The 13,001-nt window shown below is 32.8% G+C and overlaps 1 pseudogene; it reads right to left on the minus strand.

The window, feature by feature from the left end:
* Positions 1–409: 409 nt before the first annotated feature.
* LOC145592597 (adenine/guanine permease AZG1 pseudogene) lies at positions 410–2,681 on the minus strand (annotated as a pseudogene).
* Between the last annotated feature and the right edge of the window lie 10,320 nt (positions 2,682–13,001).

Consider the following 13,001-nt stretch of genomic DNA (forward strand, 5'->3'; position numbering starts at 1 on the left):
CTCTCACTTGAGATGCTGTTTCCTTATCATTGTATGTATTTGAGTTTGATCATTGAAGCCCATAATCCTTTTAATATATTAACGATTTTACGCAAACATAAAGTGATTAATTCCCTTTAACATATAAAAACACACGAGGTAATTGTAGTCATTTGGTTAAACATAACCTGACATTGATCTTTCACCAAGAAAAAAGAGAGTAGACCAACTTTAACACAATTATTATACTTCTAATTTTAAGCCATAGATTAATTAGACTATTTAGTTTTTTTTGTATTTTGTCCCCTTAAGTTTCTTCTTGTGTTAAATATTGTCATAAACGGAAAAAAACAAATATGTCTACATATCACACAATAGTTGTTGAATCATGAAACACAATGGATAATTAAACACGCTAGAAAAGAGAATATACCGTTAAAAAGGTTTTGTACCTTATATTAGCTTTATAATAACTAAAAATATGTACATCTTTAAATCTAATTAAATCATAATCAATCCCCCTTAATTCCCCTATTCCTCCCCTTCAAAAACATTGATATAGAAACCAACCTAATAAATGAAATAACCAAGATTAAAGGAGAAAAATTACAAAGAAAGAATTTACATCCTAGGAAAAAAAAAATTACTAAATCTAGTAAACAAGTACTACTATACTTCAAGCTCTTTAATACTCCCATCTACAATATTACCACTACCACCATGATTATTAACATTGTTATTAACACCATTAATTTCAACTCCATTTCCATTTTCACCACCATTTTTGCACTTTGGTCCCTCAATAATTCCAAATTTGCTTAGAAGCATCACACCCCAATCCCAAAGATGTAGCACGATATAAGTCCCGATTCCTCCAATTAAACCATATGCTATAGAATATGTAAAAGGGGTCAAAATTAATGTTACAAAAGCTGGAATTGCTTCCCTCATATCATCCCAATTAATATCAACCACTGATTTCATCATCAAAACACCCACCAAGATCAACGGCGGTCCAACCGCCCATGCGGGAATAGACGCTAATAACGGTGTTATAAACAGCGCTAGGAAGAAATAACTTCCCGCTGTTAACGCCGTTAAGCCCGTCCTCCCGCCTTCACGTATCCCCGTAGATGACTCGATAAAAGTCGTCACGGGGGACGTACCTAGGAGTGACCCCACAACAATTGAAACAGCGTCACTCATGAACGCAAAATATTGTCCTTCAAATTCCCCGTTTTCGTCCACGAAACCTGCGAAACGTGCCATTGAGTATAGAGTTGCCGTGGTATCCAAAATATCGACGTATAAGAACGTAATTAGTGCTACCCAGAAGGGCCCTTTGGTAATTCCACTTAAACTAAGCGCACCCGCCGTATTTTTAATTGTGTGGATGTCAACTACCTTCTTAAAGTACTCGAACGCGGCGTCACCGGTTTCCGTATAAGGAAACGCGGTGACACTTGTGTTTCGAAACCACGAAACGGCAGTAACAAAAACAATACCGTAAATCATTGCCCCTTTAATTTTTTTTACCCAACAATATGCAATTATAACAAATCCAATTATACCCAACCATAATGTGGGGCTCTCCATTCGATGATTCAGGCAGTAAATGTCGTCGGAGATGCTGCCGCCGGGAAGTAAAACGGTGCCGTTTAACGAATTTATCACCGGAGCAACTGAAATTCGTGATGAACTTGGACAACCCCCTAGTGTTAACAGAGTTGACCCACTGTAACTGATTAATCCAATTCCTTGGCTGTTTTGTAGTCCAATGAAGGCTAAGAATAAACCGATACCGGCCGAAGATGAGATTCGGACCGGTTTCGGGACTAATTTAGCGAACCGCGCTCGTAAACCGACCGCGGATATCGCTAAAAATATTAACCCCTCTACGAAAACTGCCGTGAGGGCAGTTTTGTAAGGGATGTTCCCAGACCCGTGGAAGCCTACCACAGTGTAGGCAAAATATGCGTTGGTCCCCATCCCGGGAGCCAACGCAAGTGGTAAATTGGCAAAAATGCCCATTACAAAACACCCGATGAGGGACGACGCTACTGTGGCGACGATCAGGTCTTTCCTGATCCTTGCCAAGCAAGCGTTGTACCCCGGGTTCACCGGATCAAATTTACACGTGTCATCCGGTGTGATGACACGATGAGTAGGACCCGAACAATTAGAGACAGAGAGAGTAGGGTCGGAACATAGTGGTGTACAATCAGAAACCGAACACGTCCCGCCCGAGTCAGCTAAAATGGACGCGTTTACGGCTAAAATGTAAGCCATCGTAAGGAACGTGGCGGTACCGGCACGAAGCTCGGTAGTGAAAGTGGTACGACGTTCGGTGAGCTTGAAACGCTTACCGACTCGGCTGCTCGCCACGAAGGCGTTCAGCCGAGTGATTTTGGAGGGTTTAGGGGAAGGGGAAAGGACTTGGGAGTCCATGATCATGAAAAGTGGAATGAGAAAAAAAAAGGGGGTGAAAAAGAAGTGAGGAGAAGAAAGCGGGTGGAGAGAGAGTAATAAATGAGTAATGAGTGAGAAAGAGAATAGGGAGAAATTTGGGATTCCGTTGTTTAATAAGGATTTTTATTTATTTATTTATTTTTTTTTTTTTTTGAGGAAAATAAGGATCTTTTTTGATTAGGGAGAAAGTATCTCCAATTTTGTTTCATAATTTTATCAACTCTTTCAAAAAAATAATAATAATAATAATAATAATTTTAATTTTTTTAAAAAAAAAACAAAAAAATTGGGGATGGGTTAATAGTTAATTAGCTAATTTAGCTTTGTGTCCTATATAAAACCACGTCTAGAATCACTAGACTAATTTATTTTTTTTTTTTTTTTTTTTACTCGGTTCACACTTTGGGCTAATTCGGATTCTGAAATCAGTTCTGAGTGATTAGGTTCCAATCCTCTCCCAATTGTTGTTGTGGGGGATCGACTAGACTAGTTTAATTTACAAGTGGTTTACTCTCAAATGGGAATAAAAAATGCATGTCATTTTAATTGTGATATGAAGTAATAAACTAATATTCCTCAAAAAAAAAAAGTAATAAATTAATAATTGCTTTATTTAATTATGCCTACAATTATATTATACCATTTTTGACTTGAAATATAAATGAAAAATTGTCTCGGATATTATATTGAAATATTTGTAAAATAACTTAGTACGAGTATTTATTTATTTATTCATTTATTTATTTATTTATTTATTTTGTAATCAATGATGTAAATTGACATTTTTATTAATGCATGCATTTGACTGACTTTTGCAATTTAGGTCAAGAAAATTAGCTTGGACAACTCTCTATTGGATTGTACCAAACGTAGTAAGCAATTACTTTCACACTAATGTGGAGTATATGTAAAATGACATTTAATACATCACTCAATTGACTTGTAATTTAGGTCTAAAGAAATTAACTTTGACATAATCTCTATCTTGGACTATATCAGGGCAGTAAGAAATTAAATTAGATTCACACTAACATATGTGATTAAAGTAGGAAATACTCTGTATAAATACAAGGTAAAAACACATTATAATTGTCAAAGTGTTCATTACCAAATTGATGATCATAATTAATATTACCTTTTATATTCAACCTTTAGCCTTTTTGTTTTTTTCCCCCCTAAATTTTGCTCTTGCTTTTTTTTTTTTTTTTTTTTTTTATTATTTATTTATCAAAGAATATATTTTTTCCATGACATGCATGGATTAACTTGAACACAGGCTATAATTTTGAAATCTTAACATACATGCATGCACCTACCAATTACATAAGATCACTACATAATTACAAAAGGTTAGGAATGTATTTACATATATCCTATGATTTAATTTCTATCAATTACTTCGTATAACACTACTACTCTTTAATCCATTTAGCTAATAAACCGTTAAAAAGAAGAGCACGAGATTCAGTCCTTAAAAAAAGGTAGACTAAAAATAGTAAACTAGTAAACGTTTGACTCGCTTTAAAAATAAACAATTAAACAGGTTTTTGAAGCTGCGAAAACAGCAAGAAAATACAGCTTTCTTTTTCTTTTCCTTTTTTTTTTTTTTTTTGAATGGAAGCAAGAAAATACAGTTTATAGTAAAATAAATGTGCTAGATAGCAGTCAGCCAATCAAGCTTGATGTGTAACTTTCTTCAATATTTGAATCACGCCAAATTAAAGAAGCTAATTGCTAGACCTAAATTCTTAGTTAAAAATTAATAAAATTGAAGAATCATAAAAGATTTTACCTAACAATTTCAAAAAATAGACGTTATAACATGCATTTTCACTTTTGACAATAACTCAGTTGACCTTTTGGGCATTTTTGCACCAAATCTTTATTCAATATTTATCTAATTTTGTAGCTTAGTGCAATATAAAAACTACTGCAAAATATGGATTATTAGACCATCTTCAATGGTGAGACTTGAGTGAGTTTTTTTAGGAGAGAGAGAGTATTTTTTACAAAAGATATCAATAAGTTGGTATCTAAACTTAGCAACTTCAAAATAAAGTTGTTAAGTTTAGATACTCAACTTTGAGTCTCATTTGACAAAAAGTGTGGGGCCTTATCAATATTATAATATATTTTGTAATTTATTTAAGTTTTATTTTTATTTTATTTTTTTTGAAAAATTTACAATATAGATTTGGTGGGCCATAAATTGAAAGTCACATTAGTATACTTTAGAGAGTCTCACCATTGGAAAATTAAACTTCATAGGAATTGCTAAATTGAGAAGTGGGTTGGGTATTACCATTGGAAAAGTTGAGTCTCACTATTGGAGATGATTTTATATCAAAGGATTGAATTTTAAAATGCAAAGTGATCGAAATAATATCGGATAATTTACTCATCTAAGCTAGGTTACCTGATTATATATTTGTTTGTAGTTTGATTGGCATATACATATTTGGAGTATTTATTTATAATATTTCTATAAAGATCCATTTGTTCAGTAACTTATATTTTGATATATTTTATTGTCTGTCACTCTATATATTGATATATTGTGAATAGTAAACAACACATGTACCGATGTACGGTTTTCAATTAGTTTGATATGTTGTTTATTTACTATGTTAGGAATAAATTGTTTTCAGAGAAATATATATTTGAAACCAACTGTGATTAAAAAACAATTAAACGCTATTTGAACTATAAAGTATAATGATGAGTTAATGGCAATATCAAATTAATGTGAATTAGTTATAACAGTTTGTACATAACAACCCGAGTTTTGATCAAATTTATTCGGTCATGCATTGTTTGTTCTTCAATATAAGACTAGTAAGTACAGATTATACTATATTAGAACATCTTAAGCTAAAAAAATGATAATTATTAACTAACAAAATTTCATTGCGTGAAGAGATCCACTTCGTTAAATTAAGTACTATATAATTTCTTCAAAAAAAAAAAAAAAAAAAAAAAAAAAAAAAACAACAAAAAAATTAAGTACTATATAATGATGCATAAACAAAACAAACGCACATTTACAAAAGAGGAAGGGTCCACAAATATAAACAACGCCAACCTACAATATTTTGCTTTCACACTGATTATTAGCAGCCAAAGTGTATTCATGTCTAACAAAGACGTGCTCATACGCAAGTAATAATGATGTGCATTACGTTGCATTAATATTTTGTAGTCAAATATAGAAGCTATATTTTATTATTTTTAGCAACTTGGTATTGTCTAATTATATCTTAGCACAACCTAAATAAATATTTTCTATAACTAAAAAATTATTAATAAGTTGAATAAAGAATAATGTATGTTTTAAAAGGTTTCTTCAAAAAAAAAAAAAAAAAAAAAAAGGTATGTTTTAAAGGGTGCAAGTTGATTTATACTCTATTATCTTAGCTTTGAGCCTAAAGTGCTTCAAGTGCTTGTATCATCATAATGATTTATTGACACAAACTTTTGGTAAGATATGTTATTTTACATGATAAAGAGTAGTAATTATGATCTAATTTAGAAAGATTTACATGTCTCATGTTGCTTGGCATGTTAAATATAACAAAGTATGATTGTGTTAATATACAAAGAACCGGGATTTTGCCTTTAGTTTATTTGATAATATAAGATTATAAGTAGTAGATTAAAGAAAATTCGTTATGTTGCAATTGTTTGGGCCCTAGTGCTCCACTAATAAGCGAAATTACTGATATAAGATAATTGGTTTTCAATTTCATATTTTGTTAACCTTATTTTAGAATATATAAGTTCGTATTAAAATAAAATTATCCAAATAAGGCATATATATATATATATATATATATATATATATATATATAAGTCCAAAATGCAATTAAAATAGGCTCTAACAAGTTTAGATACATAAAAATCAGGTAAAATAACGAGATCTTTGACAAGGCAGGATAAATGGGCAAGCATGCACAAACAAATGCATTGTACATGAGTTCAACAATGCATAAAAGCAAAGAAATTGTTATCATTCAAGTAGACAAATATGAAAAGGATTAAGAAAGGGGTGAATGATTAGTGGTAAACGAATTAAGGTGAGTTTGACCTTTAAGGTCATATCCACTACCAATATAAACATAGATGATGCCTTTGTTCCATAATTCGATGTCTAAACTGGCCTAACACCTACCTAACCCCCCAAAAAGTTTACAACACCAATAACTACTACACATCCATCCCTATATATGCTATGAAGCATTATTATTCATTAATTCGATCGTGGTCCTTTCTTAATTATGTCCCCGTACAATAATTACTTTTGTTGCATGATTCAATCCTCAATACTAGTATTTGTTAACATAGTTACATAAAATGCCTCATTCTTTAAATGTTTTGGTGATTATCTTTGTCACAATATTGCTCTTTTATAGACAGTGGTGGACCTACACTTTAACATAAATGTCTATTAATAAAAACGTTTTTTTAAAAAAAAAAGTCCTTTTTTATTTTCTTGTACATTGATCCTCTTGATTTTGTGTTGTTATAATGACATAAAGGATAAAATTTTAATTTGGGCTTACCTTGTCTATAATTCACAACTTTAGGGTTATAGTATAGTTTGATTCATAACAAGAGATACTTCGATGTAATCAACCTAGGAAAAAATTAAATTAATGAATAATAATCCATCTACTGTATGAGCTCCTCTTCTATCTCCTTGGAATTGAATTTTGTTTCCCTCAACCTAATATAATGAAATAGCTGTCAATTTAATTAACTTCCTACCAACTCACCTGCAAATTAAAACCCTAATTTAATGAAACAAACAAATATAGAGGGTAGACTTCACTTTAGGGCTTGGAGGCACATTGGCCACTTATGGTGACTAACTGACTACTGTGTCCCAATATTTCTCATGTCAAAATTGTATAGTTTAATCTTATACAGTAAAATCTAATTACCTCACTATATCACATATGTACATACGGAGTACTTAAGGTAGACCTCAAATAAAATACTTATGTTTCTTCTTACTCTCAATTTTATTTTTTTCGGTTTCCTATAAATTATGTTTTGACTCTTTTGAGACCAACTGTGTAATTTCCCAATTTGCCTAATTCCTATTGAACCTTTTTTTTTTTTTTTTTTTTACTGTTCAAGGTCTCAGGTTCAGTGTATAAGCTTTGTACACAATCATACTTGACCATTTTCTACTTGTATGAGTTGACTTTTCACTAATTAAATCATCTCTCTCTCTTTTTTTTAGATGATTACACCCTTACTATTGTATCAAAATTCATAATGCAAATATAGCCAACCTATAATCGTGGGTAGTTATTCTAGATCCGATCCGAATCCACGATTAATTAAAATTACATTAATATATTTCCATTGTATTATTAGTATACTAGCTTATAACCCGTGCGATGTATGGTTTATATAAAGCCTATTTTTAATTTGTACATTTTAAAAATAAATCGCTATTATACATGAATATAAATAAGAATTACATGTATTTTGTAATTTAAAATTTTTTTATTTTAATCAAAATTATGATATAGTATCCGTTCAACGTTGTCTAATTTATAGTTCAATGTAGAAGGTCATTTATATAGTGTGCTATTTAAAATTATTTTAATTTCCTACGATAAATTGATAGGTTTTAGTTTTCCAATATTTAAATTTCAAAAATGTTAAATATGATAGCTCTACAAAAAAAAAATGACATCATCATTGCATTTAGGTTGGAAAATTTTTATTAAGAAAGCGACACGTGGCCAATGGTGACATCATCATTGCATTTAGGCGGAAAATTTTTTATTGAGAAAGCGACACATGAGCAATGGTGACGTCAGCAACTTCTGTTTTAGTAATAGTTAATAGATTTCCGTTATAATACTTGTGTAATTGTGTGTTCCATAATAAGTGGGAAGCATCTTTACAAAATTGATTTTGATAAATATAATACAAGTTGCTATTAAGAGTACTAAAATTGATAATTCTTACTATTTGTTATTGAGTAAAATAAGAAAAATCCCTCAAAAAAGAGTACAAAAAATAAAATGCGAAATAAAAAAAAAATTTAAAAAAAGGAAAAGAAAAAGGAAAGAGGAACAAAATGATGAAAAATGTACAATGCAAATTAATGACAAAGACGTCATAATGCACGAGTTAACACAACAAAAAGGTAGTTAAAGTGAGCAAATATGAAAGAAATGACGAGATGATCATGCTTTTCTTATTCACACACTTTAGTTCGAGTCATTATATATAAATCCAATGATATAGTATCGGAGACTTGTAATTATTGGTGCTATAAGCAATTCATCAATTTAGTTTTTTTAAGATTTAACCTAAGACTTAACAAAATATCCTTATCCATAATTAATTATTTGCTAGTTCATTGAATTTGAATCATTATTTAACCCAAAAAGATTTGTACTTGTAATTACTAATTACTAGTAACCACAATTGTGATCGGAATTGAAAAAATCCCTGCCTAAATTCAACTAAATTGAAAATCAATATGATTAAAAAAAAAAATCATCAAAAGGTTAATATATAACTCAAGTTGTACGTGAATGTCAACTACCTTAATTGGTTAATATCTTAAGGGATGGTGTATCCAAGAGTAGATTAAAAATCAAATTTTTAATATGACATTATTACCTTTGTAGCATTCTTTCAGATAAAAAAGAAATATAACTCAAGTTGAATGAAAACGGACTAATAGAAATCAGCTTAATCCAAACTAAAAACCATAATGTACCTCCATCAAAATTGATACCTCATCCCATGAAATAGACTAATTTATACCCCCTCTAACAAGATGAACCATAAAAGGGGGTTCATGGTTCGTTGGAAAGCAAAGTGTTGGTAAACTAGCTTTAATCTTGTCATCGTGTAGTCATATTAGAGGTGGGGATGAGTACATTAGATAATGGGTCCATTCCACCACTTGTAGTGTTGATGGATTGGTCTTAAACTATTTATGGTGGTGGTCAATTCAATTTAATTCATCCTTATTTTTTTTTTATTTTTTTTTAATACAAAGTCCGATCAATTATACCAACAAAGCACAAAAGAATAAGAATGGGGTCACGATATTTGTGTTGTAATTTGTATAGCCCCCTTTCTATTTCATCCTTTTTCTCCTCAAACTCTTGCTCTTTTGCCCTTAGACTTTGGACTCTAGTTAAGAATTGGTGTTAACTAGCTACCATTGTTGGAAAGTGATTGATAGCAATTTTTTGCAACTAATTTCTACTACTAAATTATAAGAATAATACACGAAGCAAGACAACAAAAATAGTCTTACAATACCTTTTAAAAACTCATCAAAAACTCCCCCTTTTTTCCCTTAATATATATCAGGGGTCCCATGATATTTCAAGGGAATGAAGAGACTAAAGATGGTCTATTTCATCAAGAAAAAGAAAGAGGCTCATGCCATGACATACAATTGAGATGAGAATTTGGAAGGACATAAACACTATGTTTCTGATCAATTAAAATGTATTGTGAAAAAGTCTTAGAAATTGATCAATGTTGTTTGAAAAGGTCAAATTGAACACATGTAACAAATCGATCAAATTGAAATAATCATTGGTTAATATTTGTAATTTTATCGTACAATATGATTGGATTAAAAGCAAGGAATTAAAAGGTAATTTATTGTAAGACTAATAAGTGAAGGGAGTAGGAAGGGTAGGGAAACATTGTATTGTTGTCTTTCTATATTTCTTGACTTCTTGTGTAATTTATTATCCCAAATGAGGGCTACCACTTGTCTAGCCCTCTTTTAACCACAACTATTTCTTATTATATTATAATCAAAGGTGTAAAATTACACAACTGATCACACAAATAATATAAGATAAGATGAATATTATACCTTGTGTAGCAAAAAATTAATGCATTTCATAATTGATGGCTCAATTAGAAGACTCTCCATTATTATCTCAAATAATCCCCACCTTAAAAAAAGAAAAAAGAAAATAAAATAAAATAAAATAATAATAATAATAATAATAATAATAATAATAATAATAATAATAATAATAATAATAATAATAATAATAATAATAATAAAACCCTTTTTCACACTATTTTCTAGAGACAAGAGAGTGGATGGTCCAAATTAAATAAACCTACAACTAGTAATGTCACGAAATAATTTTCCGTAGTTTTCATTAGAGTATAGCAAGGGTATATATACAAAATATAATAGGGCTCATGAGATAGGCCCGATAACTATACACTATACACATAATAGGTCCTAACACCCCCCCTCAAGTTGGAGCATGCAAATCACAAATGCCCAACTTGCCAAGTAAATACAAGAATTGACCTTTACTCAAAGTCTTAGTGAATATATCCGCTAATTGATCCGTTGTCTTCACATACGACGGACTAATTATACCATCCTGAATCGCATCACGAAGATAATAGCAATCCACCTCAATATGCTTTGTACGCTCATGGAAAACCGGATTCTTCGCAATATACAACGCAGATTGATTATCACAAAACAAACTCATAGCGCGGGGATGCGAGACACCCAAACTCAGAAGAAGGGCCTTCAACCATTTCAACTCATCAGTAGTCTTAGACATTGAGCGGAATTCGGCCTCTGAAGAAGACTTGGCCACAGTGTCCTGTTTCTTAGTCTTCCAAGATATAGGAGAAGCACCAAGAAACACCAACCAACCAGAGATAGAACGACGCGACAAGGGACAACCTGCCCAATCTGAATCACACCAACCGGTAATATGTAAATCACAATCTGAACGCAAAAGAATACCCTGACCCGGACATCCCTTCAAGTATCGCACTGTACGAAGGGCCGCTTCCCAATGGTCCTGCCGCGGGTGTTGCATAAATTGAGATAAAATATGCACCGCGTATGCCAGATCTGGTCTAGTAAAGGACAAATAAATCAGACGACCCACAAGCCGTCGATACTGCTCTGGATCAGAAAAGAAAGAGGACTCTGATTTTGCCAGAGTATGATTTTGCTCAATAGGAGTACCTGCCGGACGAGCACCTAGCAAACCAGACTCTGAAATGATGTCAAGCGTATATTTCCGTTGGCATAAGAATATGCTTTCCGGACTACGAGCAACCTCAACACCAAGAAAATACTTCAAAACACCCAAATCTTTCATATGAAAACAATCACTCAAGTATGATTTGAATGTTGAAATCGCAGAAAAATCATTACCAGAAATTATCAAATCATCAACATATACCAGAACACTAAGTAGAATAGACCCAGATTGCAGAGTAAAAAGAGAATAGTCAGAGTACGATTGCACAAATCCGTACCTTTTCAGAGAGACAGCCAATTTAGAGTACCAACAACGAGGTGCTTGTCGAAGACCATACAACGACTTCAGAAGACGACACACCAAACCAGATTGAGAACCATAAAACCCAGGGGGAAGCTTCATATAAACTTCCTCATCAAGATCAACATGTAGAAATGCATTATGGACATCCATCTGATGCAATTCCCAGTTCTTTGCAGCAGCGACAGCAAGAAAAGCCCGAACCGTGACCATTTTAGCAACGGGAGCAAAAGTCTCGTTGTAATCAATACCCTCAACCTGATGATTACCAAATATAACAAGACGTGCCTTCAATCTCTCGATTGTGCCATCAGAATTAAGCTTGACTTTGTAAACCCATCTGCACCCAAGAGCTTTCTTGCCCGGAGGTAATTTTTCCATTACCCATGTTCCATTATTTTCCAATGCATCAATTTCTTTTTGCATTGCCTCTTTCCACCCCTCATGTTGCATTGCCTCCTTGAAATTACGAGGCTCTACCACCGTATCAACAGCTGCAATAAACACACGGTGTTGCACAGAAAATTTATCACAATTCACAAAATGTGCTAAAGGATAGGGTGTACCTGAGGAGCATGGAGTAGGCGATGAACAATGAGAGATAGATGGACTAGATAGAGATATAGTGTGTGCCACATAATCCCGGTGCCACCCTGGGGCTTGCCTTGGACGTTGAGCACGGTCCAATACAAGTGTAGAGGAAGTAGAGGGGTCCGGAGCAGCCATGTCAATAAGGCTGTCCGAACCTGCAGAAGTGGACGAGGAGATAGCAGTGGAGGCAGGGGACACCACGGGACTGCCGTGGTCATGGGGGGTAGAAGCAGTAGCATCGGGTTGTGAAGAGTTTTCAGGCACAAGAGAACTCTCACCAACCTCTAATACATATTCCAAATCATCAAGAAAATCGTGATCAACACCAACATAGCCATTAGGCACACTCTCGGCACCCATAGTAGAAGAAACCGAATCACCATCTTTCACAAACGGGAATTCATTTTCATGGAATTTAACATCACGAGAAACAAAGATATCACCGGTTTCCAAATCATACAACTTCCAACCCTTCTTGCCATGAGGATAACCCACAAACACACACTTCCTACTCCTAGGTGCAAATTTGTCACCCTTAGCTTTTTGGTTATGAGCAAAACAAAGACAACCAAACACCCTCAAAACATCAAAATCGGGTCCTTTGTCAAAGAGAATTTCATATGGGGTTTTATT

The sequence above is a fragment of the Chenopodium album genome, chromosome 18 (assembly GCF_948465745.1).
Source record: "Chenopodium album chromosome 18, dcCheAlbu1.1, whole genome shotgun sequence".
Lineage (NCBI taxonomy): Eukaryota > Viridiplantae > Streptophyta > Magnoliopsida > Caryophyllales > Amaranthaceae > Chenopodium > Chenopodium album.